The sequence below is a fragment of the Acinonyx jubatus genome, chromosome D2 (assembly GCF_027475565.1).
Source record: "Acinonyx jubatus isolate Ajub_Pintada_27869175 chromosome D2, VMU_Ajub_asm_v1.0, whole genome shotgun sequence".
In the NCBI taxonomy this organism is placed as follows: Eukaryota; Metazoa; Chordata; class Mammalia; order Carnivora; family Felidae; genus Acinonyx; species Acinonyx jubatus.
Window position 1 is genome coordinate 63,743,820 of NC_069393.1, and position 16,117 is coordinate 63,759,936.

A 16,117-nucleotide genomic window follows, 5' to 3' on the forward strand; every position below is an offset into this window, starting at 1 on the left:
TCAGTGAATTCTTTCTTGGTTGATATGGCAAATGTCGAATTACCTGTTCCACACTACCTGTCTGGACAACATAGACCTTTAATTTTACCTCATATTCTCTTGTATGCACTTTTTTTTTTTTAACTTGAACTGCAGGTTAATCCTATGCAATACCCAGAATTGGCATGTGCACACACATATATCACAGATGTTTATAGATTGAGTTATCTGAGGTCCCTAACAAAAGAAGCAGTACATAGTTTTTAGTAGTTTGGAATAGTTTCCAGGATCAGCCTGCCAGCTTTAAATCCTCATTTTAGCACTTACAAGCTCTGCAATATTAGGCAAATCATTTCATCTTCCTTAACGTGGTTACTTCCGCGGCAAATGAACAATGTAACATTATTTGGAACCTCAGATGAGAAAAAGAATGAAAATTTTTAGCTGAGAGCTTGATAAACATCACTATCTTTATTTTGTACACGCTGGGCACCAGAACCCGTGTCTCCTGTTTCTGTTTTGCCCCCCTGCTACACCTGTTGTCTCACGTGTCTCCTGAGTCCATGGTTTCTGGAGCTTCACAGGAGAAAACCACATTAGACCTGTTAATGGGCACTGATGAGCCCCTGAAACTACTCACTATCTGCCCACCCCAGAGCTTCTTATATGGTAGACATGCAGAAGGCTCCATCTGTGAGATGACCCTGATCATATAAAAAGTCTGGACTGTAAATAGGATTGAATTATTTAATGACCATTTTCCCAACAACTGGTAAGGGATCAAAATGAGAGTAATCAGATTACTTAGGTACCTGATTTGTTAGGTAAATGATGGCTGGAATTTCAGCTGGTCATGACTTTAGCAAATCTTAGAGTGTTGCAAAACATATTGGCCACCCAAGTGTATGGCTTTCTTCTGTGGCATCATTTAATCTGGAAAATTCACTTGTAAAAGACCTGTGCTACTTAGCACCTCCACGTCCAGAGGTAGCAGCTAGGTGTCTTCAAACTACACATTCTCAGCAGCGATCTTTTCTACTTCTGGTTTTCACTTTTTTTTTTAAGTGATTAGGATTTTGAGGGATGTGTGGTGAGCAGAGATGTTCTCATTTATTAGGACAGCATTTACTAATGATTTAGGAACACTCTAGAAAGAATCAGGTAAAAGTTCCTCACTAACATTTTTTCAGTTTAATTTTTTTCTCACCTGCCTCAGAATAATTTGTGTTAACATTATGAAAATGGAAGTAAAATTCCTGAGTCTATCCAAGATCCTCTACATTGAAAACTCTTTACATACATAATCCCAAACTCCCTAGATAATATTAAGATATGGAAAATTTGAGAATTAACACATCAGTAGTTAGAGAAACGTGCTAACACACGTGGAAATAGTTGGGCTCAGCATAGCAGCAAGTATTACTAGAAACTTTTGTGTAAGGAATACAAAGTTGTGAGCAGAGCTCCTCAGGGGTATGGAGGCTGCTTTGGCTCTAAAAATGTAAACATAACAAAACAAAACAAAATATGAGAAATAGGTAAGAAAAAGAGAACTCCCATGAACAAGTATTAAAATGAATTATGTGCATTTAAGTGAGAAATGATATGGGGTTTCAATGGTTGAGCAATGAACATAGTGATGGTTTGGGAGGGAAGTGGTAAGATAAGAATTAGGTCTTAAAATGTGGTCAGGATTTAGACTGGACAGATGAAAAAGATTTTTGTGGTAGGGAAAGATTTTTTTGTGTGAATAAATGTGAAGTTGTAATAAATACAGGGCTTAGGTTAGTAAAAAGTTGAGAGAATATTGAAAATAAAGGGTACACACATCTGTGCATGTCCAAAGTAGTGACAGCAAGATCTGAGATCCAAACAATTTAAAAGTACATTGCGTTGTAGAGAGAAAGTCATCTCTTGATCCAACATGGAGAATATACATGGTTTTTGTTGTTGTTATTTTGTTTTGTTTTTTGTTTTGTTTTATAATAGTTAAATGTTACTGGGCATCTGACAAACGGAATCCCTTGTCCCCACCAAAGGCATGGGCTGAAAATATGTGGACCAGCTTCACTTTGGGCAAAGGGGATGGTAAACACAGTCACGGAAGAATGAACCATTTGTGACAGCAATGTGACCCTATTCAAAGAACAAAGGGAAATGAAAAGGGGAAAATAAGTTGAAAGTCAAGAGATTTATCTGTCTCTGCTTGTCTCTTTAGTTGTGTCTCAAAGGACCACTCCTCCGCTCTGGAAACCCGAGTAGTACGTCTCTGGTAATCCGTGTGTGCAGCAGGACCAACCTACAAAGCATAGCTTTAGAAAATATTGTTGCTGAAATAGGAACTGGCAGCCTCATTCATTTTAAATAAGTCTAAAACATAGAATCACATTCTTTCTCAAGGTTTTAGATTGAATTTAATACTTCTTATGCTAAATCCCAGACCGGTAGGAAAAAAACACAGAAGATTAAACTCATATTCTTGTATGTATATACATACTCTTGTTAACATTAGAAAAATAAAGTTTTTGCCATTCCTTTTTTCTTTTCTCCCCAGCATTGAAATAAGTCTGTGTCATTAGCCTACACCTCCCTGAAACTATGCTAGGTGGATGGACAGCGTCTAAGGCACTGTGTGGGCAAGATTTGGCTGCTAAGGAGTTTGGTAGAGATCCGACTCAAATATTTCAGTTGTAAGGACAGTGTTGTATGAGAGAGGCCTCCAATGGGCATAAAAGACCTACATCTTGTAGCAAGGCCAAGGTCTCCATAATTTTGGAAAGTCTTATCAGCCTTATTTCATGAGTTATTTCCCAGCATAGATTAAAATAGAATATGCATGTACATGCTGGATAAAGTGTGTATCTGTTATTATTTTAGCCACGCAACTTGGAATTCCCTTTCTCTAGTAAAAATACCCTCATTACTCTGAGCAACTGAAATTCATTTAATCTCAAGCTGTGTGCTTTGGTGGAACTGACCCCAACAAAGAGAGAGAGAGAGGTACGCAATTTAGGATTGAACACCTCCCTTGGTCACAAAATTGGATGCACAGGTAGTTAGGGAACCGAACTGGAACCAATAAAACTAATCTTAGGAGGCAGTTGGCACACCCAAGAAAGGGACATGCTTTTTGTATTTCCTTTTCCTCCTGAAATTTCTCTAGCCTTCTTTGCATCACAAAGGGAGATCCTGTCTGAAAGTGGGGCCCATGCAGAGAAGAAAGTGGAGCCCACACATATATACGGAAAAAAAATGATATTGTACTCCTGGACTCATGCTACACATGAAGATAAGTTTTATTTTTGATTTTTTTTACATGTGTTCATGAAAAAATATGTTTTATTTCAAACCACTGAGGTAGGATCCAGTAGTATACTGGCAAATATCAGTTGTACCCTGGCAAATGTTCGTAACTTCTGGCAGGGAGAGGAAGTGAAATGAGGGTGGAAATCAAATTCCAGTTTGTAGTGTTTGGCAACCTCTCTCGTGTAAATGCTCTATTATGCCGATTTTAAGCTATTAGTCTGATGCCACTGACCATGGACGTGGAAAGAAATTTTGTATAATTGGCTCATGCACGATCACAGGAACTGTTTCTAAAACACCATATTTTTTTTTCTCCATCTGTAAAATGTTTCTGTGACATGATAATGCCTGGAATACTTTCTTCTTAGTTTGTCAGTAGAGGAAGGAGAATAACATCCCCATTAAAAATTTAGTAGGAATAGATTTAAAATATTTTTATAAAATTCTTATTAATAAAAGGTAAGATGTATTAAGAGCCACAAACATGGAGATTAGACAGACTAAAGATATGTGTGGCAGTATTTAGGTTTTTCTGTCCCTCTGGGACCTTGGGGGAAGCCAGTTAAGTTCTCTGAGTCTCATTTTACACATCTGTGAAATGGGAGTGTACTAATACCTAACACATGGGGTCAATAAGAGAACTAAATGTACTACTCTGTATGAAATGGTTTAGCATAATGCCTAGAACATGGCAAATGCTTAATAAATATTAGTGATAATCATCGTAAGGGTTGGTAAGAAATCACTACTCTTTCTCTCCTCTTCTTGTAGAGTTTTAAATACACAGATAGTAAGTCACTGTATTATCTCCTGGGTTACTGAAACTTTCCTCATCTGTTTTCTACATTGTTTTTCTAATTGAGTATTTTTTATTGATCTGTTTTCATTATCACTGACCCTATCTTTTTTTTGCTGTTCAGTTGGCTCATAACAGCATCAGTATGTTTTTCAATTCGTATATTTCATTTTGAGATCCTAGAATTTCGATTTACTTCTTTTACAAGCAGTTAATTTATCTGTTGCATTTTCGCCTTGAGATTTCTCCTTTTCTGCTAACTTTAACACCTGTGTAATACTGACACTTTTTTTGTTGACTGGTATTTTTTTTTAAATCTTAACTAAAATTGCTCTGTTTCTTCACATTCCTAGAAAATTTGGTATACTGGAGAAAATCATATGTTAGATATATTAAATTGTAGATTCTGGCTTCAGCTATTTTCCTCTGAGGAGTGATCACTTTTATTCTAATAAACAATTAGTAGGTAATCACACTGACATTGTGCATTCTTAGGTTTATGCTCTGTAATGGTGTTTTTGTTTACCTACACGTTTTCCCTTAGTCTTACGGAACCTAAGAATTCTTAGTTCTGGAATCTTGTCTATATTCCTAAGGCTTAATGCCTCTGGAGTCTCAATGGAATCACAATGTTTTTACCGACTATATAATTTAGTAGGATTCAAACCTCAGACTCCCCTCTACCTATTGTGGTTTGAGCAGCCCAAATATATGCTCAGTTCTTTCAATTTTGCACTTACTGCTTTCCTCTGGGTTCTCTGGAGTTTTCCCTGTGTATGTGAAATGCAGGGTCAGCTGTGGGTTTGAGGAGTTAATATATAAATTTGGGGGATGCCTCAACTATGGCTCTTTCCTTTTTAGGATGATTCCTTCAATTTCCAGCCACTATTTCAACTACAGTCTGTCTTCTGTCACCTCAATCTCGTAACCCTGCCATTTACAACATGAGTTGTATACCAGAGTAAGGCAGAATGCCCCAATGGTAAAATCCATAAAACACTGATCTCAAAAAATACCATTTTATTCCCTCCAAAGTTCAAATGGCTTCGAGTTTTTGCCTGCTTTTTGTCATTCTTCAGGATGGCAAACAGCATTTTTTAATAATTTTTCCAGAGTTTTAATTTTTTATTTACGAGGGGTTAATAAAAGGTACTCTGGCATTGCTGGAACTGGAATCCACTCATTCTCTTTTGATTTCTACCATTTTTAGGATGTCTCTGTGTCTCTCATCTGAAGTCCTTCCTTCTTGTGTTGAAGAAATATTATATTTTAAAGATATTATCTCTGGGGATGCCTGGCTGGCTCAGTCAGCAGAGCACGTGACTCTTGATCTCCAGGTCATGAGTTCAAGACCCATATTGGGAATAAAGCTTACTTAAAAACAAACAAACAAACAAACAAGCAAGCAATAAAAACACTAGCTTCTGCATTTCTGATAACTTGAATAGATGAGGTTATAGCTTATGCCTAGTTCTTCAGAGGAACAAAACTTTCTAAATAAAGTTATTAAATGGCTCTCTTTGATAAACATTTACCTCTAATTGTACTTAAATATTTTTTGGTAATGGATTTGGTTTATGTAACTATCAGTTTTTCCTATGGTTAGAAGAAAGAATTATTTTTATTATGATTTAGGGTCTTTTTAACTAGCTCCTAAAGAGGGGGTTCCTAAGGGTTTGGGCGGAACAGTAACTTCCCTTGTGTATGGAGGGCGCAGAAGTAGCTGACATCATTGTGTTCATGACTTGTTCCTTGAAATCAGTGGCAGCTGATCCTGCATATAGATAATAATTGGAAAAGCAAGACAGAAGCAGGTTTAGGCTTTCAGAAAACAGCTGGCATCCGAGCCTGTCTTCCTTTTGTGCAAATTATAGTTTGGTTTGTGCTTTTCCACCAGCCTAAGCTTCCCCAGTCACCCTCAGTAAACCTGGGCTTTGCCCCAGTGGCCTCCAAATCTGCCAAATGTAAATCAGCTCAGGCTGCTAAAGGGCGGTGGGGGAGGGGAAGCAAAAAGAAACAAAAAAAACAGCCACTAAGAAAAAGAGCACAAGAAACTCTTCAAAACTCCCTACCCCACTGATTTATGAGAATCTTCTAGAATGAGGAACTATAGTTTCTTTCACATTCCTGGTTATGTAAAAGAATGTGTCAAACCTATCTCAAATAAAAGTTCAATTATTCAGAGCAGAAGGAAAGCTCTTATCTCAGCTGTGATCTTAATTAAGATTGATTTGAAATCCAGCTAAGAGTTCTCTTTGACCAGAGGTAGAGAGTGCGAAAGTGCCAAGAGGACCTTTTAGAAGGTCTCAAAGGAGTTCAGAATCCCTTTCCACTTGAGATTAGCAGGGAGAAATGATCATAATTTTACCTCCTTATGTTTTGCTTAGGATACATATGCGCTCTGGTACGCAAACCCGGACTATACTACAGTGTCTGGTTCCTTTCAAATAGAAATACAAATTAATATTCTTCAGAATTCTGTGTGTTAACAGTGATTTGATTTCTCATCCTATGTTTTCAGAGAAGCCTTTAAGTCACCTTAAGTCAGGTGTCATTGTAGATGCTTTGTGTTTTCTAAGTAAAGGAAATTACGAGATATTTTGGAGAAAATAAGAAATGAATTTATGATCACAAACATACAGTCTATCAATCCTTGGGCATCCTGGGTATATATTTTACTTTACTTTTTTTGTTTGTTTGTCTCTTGGTTTGTGATAAGGCTGATTCAGCTATAGGTGCCCTAAAGTATGTGAATGTAGGCATGTGACTTTTAAATCCAGCAGTTCTATGTATATACACTGTACATCAGGCTTTCCATTCATTAACTCATTAATATCTAGTAGACCCTTAATAAATGCAGGGCACAATTGGTAACTTGGACAAAGCTAGATTTGGTTTGAAAGGATAGCTGGTTATGATGGTAAGCCAGTTATGGGCAGTTTTCCAAATCAAATATTTTCCTCTTGATAATTTCTCACTGGAGCCAGATTTTGTTATTCAAATCTATTTCTCTTGGTTAAGATAGCTCCTTTGAATAAGCATTCCTTTTTTTTTTTTTAAGTTTATTTATTTACTGTGAGAGAAAGAGAATGCATGCAAGCTCAGGAACCCTGAGATCATGACCTGAGCTGAAATCAAGATTTGGATGCTTAATCAACTGAGCTGCCCAGGCACCCCTGAACAAGCATTCAAATGTTTGTGGTGGCAAGGGGAAATTTGGAATAAGGAGGTGACCAGTTACATTTTTGACATGTTTATCTGTAGGCGCCCAAACAAATATGCCAGGTGGATCTATCATCTGGACTAGGGGGACAGATTGGTGTTAGAGACTTAACGTTCAGAAGGTCTGCCAATGAGAGGCAGTAGAAACCCCAAGTACTGATACAATTGGTTAAGGAGAGGTTTAAAGGAAGATGAATCACTTGTAGCAAGCCTATGAGGCAGATAATATTATTATATTTTCAAGAGAGGAAAATTAGTCCCATGGAATTTACTTAATTTTTACATGATCAGTAAGTTGTGAAGCCAAAATAAGAATCAATTGCTTCTCTTAATTCAAAAATATTTTTATTACACCATGCTTTGTTTCTTGCCCATGACTACGTGTTGAAGGCCAACCATGTGCTGAGCATGTGGAAGGCACTATAAAGGCAAGAAAACAAGAATAAGGGGAAGGTGTTTGACCTGCCGACAAACTGAGACTTTTTTTTTTATACATATAAATTTGGAATTAGTCTCATACATATACATTTCCACCCCACCCCTCTTTTAGGACTTTCATTGTGCAATTTGTGAATCATTAGAGTTTTCCAATAATTTTCTTACCCAGACTTAGTCACCTCTTTCCAAGTCTTGGTCTGCACACCCCTGCCAGGAATTATCTTCTGAAGATGCCAAATGCTTTACTTTCATCGAAGAGAAAATACTGAACTTTTCAGCGCAACATTCAAGTTTCCCTTGGGCTAGCCTAACCATGCTTTCCAGTTTTGTTTCACTCTTATCTCCAAGATGATATATATTTTTTTTTCTCCAGCCAGACTGATCATACAGTTACTATTCTCCTATTTTTGTTATCTATTGCTATGTAATCATATACCCAAAATTTAGAGACATGAGCAACAACAATCATTTATGATTATTGTCTCTCAGGGCTCTTGGGGTTGTCTGAACTAAGTTGGGTACTCTTTGTTTGGTCTTCTCATGCAGTTGAAGAGAGGTGGCTGCTTGAGGTCTTCTTTAGTTCCATGTGTGGGACTTGAACTGGGAAGATTTGAAGACCTGGGGGATAAATCAGCAGATCTCCTTAGGCTTCTCCATTTTCTTCCATGTGGTTTCTCCATGGGTTCCCCAGTAAGGCAGCTTTAAGGTAGACAGGGTTCTAGATGGCAGTTTAGAGTTTTTTAGTCACATCTACCCTAAAAGAGGGAGCCAGGCAGAAGCTGGAGCACCTTTTATGATTTAGCCTTGGAGGTCATGCATCATCATTTTGCTACATTCTATTTGTTATAAGCAAGTCATTAAGGCCAGGATATACTCAAGGGTATGGAATTAGACTCCAACTCTTGAATGAAGATGTGTAAAAGTGCTATCATACCAAAATAAAACATGTATCTCCATCTCCATCTCTATCTCTATCTCTATCTCTATCTCTATCTCTATCTCTATCTCTATCTCTATCTATCTCTACCTCTGTATCTATATCTGTCTATATCTATCTCTATCAATATAGATTGGCATAGATAGATATAGATACAGAGGTAGAGATAGAGATAGAGATGATGCAGATTCTACATTAATAGAGATACCATTTTCCAAGATTACCTCATTTTTCTACTCCCCTAAATCCTATTTATTTGAACATCACAGTTAGCCGTCACTTTCTCTAGGAAAACTTCACTTATCACAGAAGCCACTGGTGAAGTCAGAACTACTTTCTTCAACGCTTGTTACAGCATGCCATACTAGGTATCATTTTGAATGTATACATCCTACCTCCCCAAGGAGAAAGATACAGTGAAGCCTTAAAAGAGAAGAGAACAACTCTAAATGGCTAAGTCATTGATTAATTCAAATATTGAGGGTCACTTATTATATCAATAATAAAAACAGAAACTATTCCATAATTGATAAAAACATAGAGCTTTCTTAATTATCTGGCAGAGTGGGGCTCTAGGTAGAGGCTCAGTTTTGAGGATAAGGAAGACTTAGCTCTAATTTAGAAACTTTTGACAGAACAAATCCCATCTACCCTGAGTCTCAACTCTGCACAATCATAAAATTCAAATAAGATCCCTTGGGTGACTTGGAGAAGGGAAACTAATCACCCTCCAGCTGCATTGTTATTTTTGGTATGATATCCCTTCTGAATCCAGCAAATCTTGGAGACTGTTGTAGACTTCAGACTCTTCAGTCTTTCTTCATTGTAATGGGGTGGCAGTAGCTTACAGAAAACTCTAATCTTGGCAAATACTTATTAAAATAAAAGGTCTCTCAGAGCCCCTGGAGGAAAACTTTATCAGGAAACCAATTACTTGAGGTCCAACCCTTGACTCTCTCCATTTAGAAGTTGAAAACTACTACCTTATTTCCTATTTTATTTTCTTAACCTGTAATTAATTACTGCCCATTATGAATTCCCAGACCACAGGAAGCATTTATCTGCAACATTAGGTCACTTGGAAGAAAGATTAAATCTGTGAAGAGAGGATGCTAAGTGATTAAAGAATTTCAGGACAAATATTCTAACTCCAGAAACAGCTCCCTGATTTGGGAAATAATCCAAGACCTCCTGCCATCCATCCATAGAGAACACGATCCTGTGAGCCAGTTGAGAACGGCAGGTGCTTGTGAAACGTGTGTTACTACCAACACTGGATTTTGGGTGGTAGGGAGGTTGTCAAGGCTTAGCCTTGATTCTGAAATGACTCTGACCTTCTCCTACCAAAAAAGAACTAAATAAAGATGAATACACTTATATATTTAGGATTATGACAAATCAGACTAAACTTTGTTAAATAGTGATTTTTTTTTTCAAATTTGACTGTTGAATCTTGGCATCTTAGAATCCTTAGGTTTTAGAGACTTTATTACTTATTTCCTACCTTACATACAGACCAGGCTAGTGACATGCATTATTTCATTTAAGCTTACCATGAGGTAAATATTGTTACCCTGTATTTAAGAAGAGAAAATGAGGTGCAGAGAAGTTAAGTATTTTTTAAGATCGTAGGTTATGGTAGAGATTCGATTTAAACCTAGGATCTGTTACTTCCAAAATATATGTTCATTTCATTATATCCTATTTTTACAAATAGATACTGGTTAATACATAAAACACTTGTGTTATGCAAAACATTTGTCCTACAGAACAAAAGGCAGGCTGGAGCATGGGGGGATTTGCTTTCTCAGACATCAATACATCCTGCCCCCATTAGCTGGAGAAAATTAGTACTCAGAGAAATGAATTGGTAAAGGTACATGTCACCTGCAAACCAGTCCAACACTTCCAGTTTGGTCCTCCCCTTTTCCAACTTATTCCGTACATGTTGAGATGTGTTCCACGCTTCAGGTCTCTGTGAGCCTTGCAGGATGACAAAATGAGCATCATACCTGAAGGCCAATGCCCTGGGAAAACACAAAGGGAATCAGCTGGTGAAACAAAAGGAGAACTGAAGTCAAGGTCATACTGTCTTACTGGCTGTAAACCATGATAACTGTTCTTTAAATGGCACTTGCTCCTATATGTATTTGGTGAATGAGTGAATGAGTGAATGAATAAATATTATTTTTGCCTCCTCTCCCTCCCCTTCCAAGTATGTTAACTGAGCACCTACTCTGTGCTGTGACTATAGGAAGATCCTATCTTTGTCCTCAATCTAATAAGAAAAGGCGATGTAAAGTACTGTGTCTCAGACTCCAATGAGAAGAAAAAGAAGATTCAGAGGGAGGTTCAGAACAGGGAATAATCATGACAGTGTGCCCACAGGATCCTACATAAACTCTCAACTCAATATTCTAGGAGCATCATCCCCATTTTCTAGATGAAGGTGATAGAGGCACAGAGTCTAAGATACTAAGTATCTTTTCTCAATAAAAATCCTCCTAGTTGTTAAAGAAGGGCTAGAAACTCATCATCTGGCCTCTATTACATTCTTACATATTCTTTCTCAAAAGATAGAAAATATAAAAACAAAAGAAATCTACTATAAACAAAAATATTCTGTTACAGTATCATATGCAGCAATGAACACATAATACCAGCTCTTATCTAGTTAAAATTTTCAAAGTTGAGGAGTGACTGGGTTGGGTCTGGTCATAATCTCACTGCTTGTGGGTTGGAGCCCCACATCAGGCTCTGTGCTGACAGCTTCAGAGCCTGGAGCCTGCTTTGGATTCTGTGTCTCACTCTCTCCCTGCCCCTCTCCTGCTCTTGTTCTCTCTCTCTTTCTCTCTCTGTCTCTCTCTCTCCTTCCCCTATCAAAAATAAATAAATATTAAAATTTTTTTAAAAAATATTCAAAGTTGATTGAGTTTGATACATGACTTACGACTCAAGCAAATCTATTAATGCTGGGATAATTTAGAACTTTAGCATTAAGGATTCTTTTCAATAAAAACAAAACTCTTTCCCTCTTTCCAGATTCTATATCCTCCCGCACTGCAGCCAGAAGGGACAATTGACCATCTTGTGAAGATACCAATATTTGCATACACTGTGCTGATAGACCCCAATCCTTGGTGTCCCCTTGCTCCTGGCAGTAATCCCACCTTAGGACTTCCGTTCTGACAGTTTCCCAGCTCTGTAGCAGAAAGGCTGAGTGCTCAGCTTTGAAAAAGTCAGGGTTCTTGGAGCCCTACGATACCTTCCATTCATTTTCATAGCAGACATCATGAGGAATCCAGTAAATACAAAGCCTAACGCCACCTCCTGGACAACTTCACCTTTCTTGCAAAGAAAATTACTCATTCCCCACGAAATGGGCAGAGTATGTGAATAAATATTTATTCACATTTCAGATATTTCATCTTGTGGCTCCAGACACACACACACAAAGGAGAAAAGGAGAAACAAATCCTGCTCTTAGGAAATTCTCCTCTGGCAAGCAGTCATGTGTGAGCTCCTTGAGGTCAAGTAATGAATCTTTCATTTCTATCTCCCCAGTGCCTAATAGTCTGAGTTCAATAATTGCTTATTGAATAAATAAACAAATAATTCAATGCACGTTGTTTTTACTATCCACTTATTCATTGATGGGACAAATATTTATTGAACTCTGTTTGGTGAAGATAACAGCAAAATCATAATGATGGAAGACAAGGAGTAAGCTGTGGGCTGGACTTATATGGGAAAAATTTACTGGCATTTTCCTGAAGAGGTAGAAAGGGACACATTAAAGGAGGAAATGGATGTGGCATGGAAGGAGTAAATATTTTGTATTCTACACAAGAAGCCAGTTTATATCATTTTATGTAAATGAAGATGTTCCTTTCTGCCCCTAGTAGGCATTTTGAACCATCCTGCTGATAGTAAATATCACTCTCGCTTACTTTCTCATTAACATTTTGTTCTATCTTATTTCTTTGAATTGATTTATTATCCAGATAATTCAGCTTTTCTTCCTCATAAACATATGATCTTTATTTGTTACACTAATTCTTGGGAGTTTTTCCACCATTTCACTTTTGCAGTTAAGGGGTGATGAGTGAAAAAGAAAAATATGAACATACCAATAACAAAAATGTTCCACCACATAGCTGTCCCATCAAACTGTACCTCCAATCTTTCTCAATTTTTCCCATTGCCAAAACCTCTATCTTCTTTCATATTAACATAGGGGTGCACTTGTGCTTCCTTTTCAAGGCTCACATGACATTCTTTTCCTAGCTGATCATGACCAAACACTACTCTCTGAGAAGACATCTCTGGCTCTAAACCCAGTCTGAATTAGGTGTCCCTCATCCTTTAGTACCTTGTGCTAATATCAAAATGGTCACACTTCAGACACAGCTGATCAAAGGTCTCAAATCATGCCAACAAAATCTGTATTTTCCCCCCTCTCGGTCCCAGTGTTAAACTCATTATGGAGAAACATTCTTCATATATTGAGTTCTGGCCCACCGTCTCTGAAAGAAAAAATAGCCTTCTCTGAATTTGCTTTAATGAAAGCACCAGTGAAAGCTTTCACTGGCCAGGGCCTGAGTTATGCACTTACCTTTGGAACCAGGATGTACAGTTCACCCAACCTGAATTTAATGGACAGAGAATGGAAAAAGTGATGATTTCTCAAGAGTATATTGAAGTGGGGGTGTAGGGTACAATTACTCAGAAGAAAGAATAAGTTAAACAATAGAGGTTGTAAACGATAGAGAGGCAATAGAGGTTGCCAGATGGCTTGAAGGAGAATAATCTTGAAATTGGTGGAGAGCCCTGCTCAAAGCACCACACACACACACACACACACACACACACACACACACACACGGGGAGAAATGGCAGCCCCAATATCCTTAGTATTCAATAAAAGAGGGGTTTTATCCTGTAGAGCTGTTCATTTGGAAATTAACAAGATGTCTTTGCTGAAATGATAGGTTTGGGACTCAAATTAAATCTTTCTCCTGGGTGATGCTAGAGGGTATTAGTCATGGAACCGACTTTGGTGAACAACTACCTTGATGCAGACATTTAGCCAGAGTGTTGTGGACATTAAAATTTCTCCTTTAACTGTCACAACAATCCGGACTACCATTATCTCTGTTTCAGAGATGACGAAAGAGCCTGCAATATTAAGTAAACTGCTCAGCAGTCTCACAGATGGTAAATGGTCAATGGAGGACTGGATCCTGGGTCTGTGTTTGCGATAGTCCCTGCTTCTCCCACTGCATCATGGGGCCACTTTGCCTGTCTTCTGTTTGGCTTGTAGGTACAGTTCCAACTTTCCATTTGGCATACTGACATTACCCCTTTTCTGTTAGTTCTTATATACAAACCTTTCTGACTCTAAAAAAACTGGTACAGAAAATCAACCCCTTTTCTGCCAACTGAGTGTACTTTCTCTGATGTCCACACTATCTGGTGAAGCAGCCATGCTAATAATAGGTTGAAATCATACAGCATTGGAAAGCCTAGTTGTTGCGTTTCCTGAGGGGACTGATGTGGAGGTGTATACATGCAATCAGCTCTTAGGCAGAATGTTGACTTTATTACCAAGATGTGCTGGTAATAATTTGAAGGCTTGTTTACATGGTCTGTTGCCTACTTGTGTGACTATTGACCATCTGTGTGTGTTGCCTAGGCAATGGATTGAGAATGAGGAGTCCAAGATTTATCTGTGCTGGTCATAAGCAAAAAAGGGACTTTTCCAAGCAAAGGTTTGATAAAAAATAAATCAGTCTGAAACTGATTCTCTAGACACAAATTACTTAGGGAGGGAGAAGTGGCTGATGGGAAGCTTTGCTAATACTGTAATTTTTATGAATTTGTTGTCCTTTAAAATAAAGCGTAAATAACTGACAGATGAGAAATGAGCTACACAATGAGTTATAAACACAAATGAGTTCATAAAATATTTACCTGCAGTGAAGTAGATTTGACACTCTTTGACAATAAATATATACAAATATAGCATTCCACTGCAAACAGATTTTTTTATTTGTCCCTTAAAAAAGTTCTTTTTTGAAATAAACCATTTTGAACCTTAATACGTACGTGCAAATATGTTTGTCTTCCTGTTTCTATTACAGTCTTCTCCAGATGCCAGTATCTTAACTATAGGGTGGGATATACTTGAATCTCCTTGTTATTTTGGGTTATAACGGTCACAATTTTTACTATTTGCAAGTGGTTCTAAGGTGCATATTTAAGAGTAATTACAGCTATCCCACAGTGTTGTTGTGGAGGTAAAAGAGACCACGAGGGATCTGAATCAAGTTAGCAGTGAGGCTGGTACAAAGGAGCACATATGGAGCTAATAAAGGTCTCTAGTTGATTGTCCAGCATTCAGGTCTGTTAGTGTTAATTCCCTACACTCTGGAGTCCACACAGTGCAGGACTTGAGAGCACTGGACTCAGATTGTCTGGCCTTGATTCCCAGTTCTTCCACTCCCTGGCTATGTGATCATGGGAACGTTACTACTCAATGCCTCGAGTCCTGACTTGTAAGTTAGTAGCACGTTCTTTGTAGGCTAATTAGTGGAGGGTGGGGGAGAGATAGGAGAGGGAGATGGAGAGAGAGGATGTGTTGAGCATAGTTACATATGTTGAGTGTCAGTCATATTCCGAAAGACTTAATGCCAGTATGGGCGCAGTGGCACTCCCCAGGCTCCTGTTGATAGAACCAGCAGTATGCATAGAATGGCAGTATGTATAGATACATGTTGGTAATCTCTTCTCTTCTAGGAGAGTCAATAATGTCAACCTTTGCCTTCTTTGCAAATAGATTCTAGACAAAACCCTCAGTCCTTCTCAACACCTATTCTAGACAGCACTATTAATTCATTCCAGTGCCTGAGATGTAACAAATTTGCCAACTCCAGGCTGACATAATGCTGAATTGAAGCTCAGATACAGAGTTAAGCTGGAGAAAGGACTGGAGGTTCACTCAGATGGTCAGAAAGAGGACCAAGACCGACTGCTATTGCCCGCAACTTGTGCTAAACTCATTTCCTGTCACTCTTCACTAGCCCAGCATTGTGATTTACAAGACCTTAAAATTAGCTAATTTTGGAAATTTATCAATGAAAAAGCTAACATAGTAAAAGTTTCAAATTCATATAGATGCTTCCATTAAAAATGACAGAAGAATTTATCTGTGCAACTCGGGGTGTAGAGGAGAGAAAATGCAGAGAGTGTCACCTGGCAGTTATTCTTAATGAGTGGGAAAAGACTATGAAATTTATTGTTTCACTTACGGGAAGGTTGATTAACCCTCAATGCAGATAATTACTGGATTAATGCTGGGTATATTTTTTAACTGAGTGGGATTTGGTGCATTCCCTGCAGCCATGGTTTTTTATTTGAACAGGAAGTAGTGGGAAACT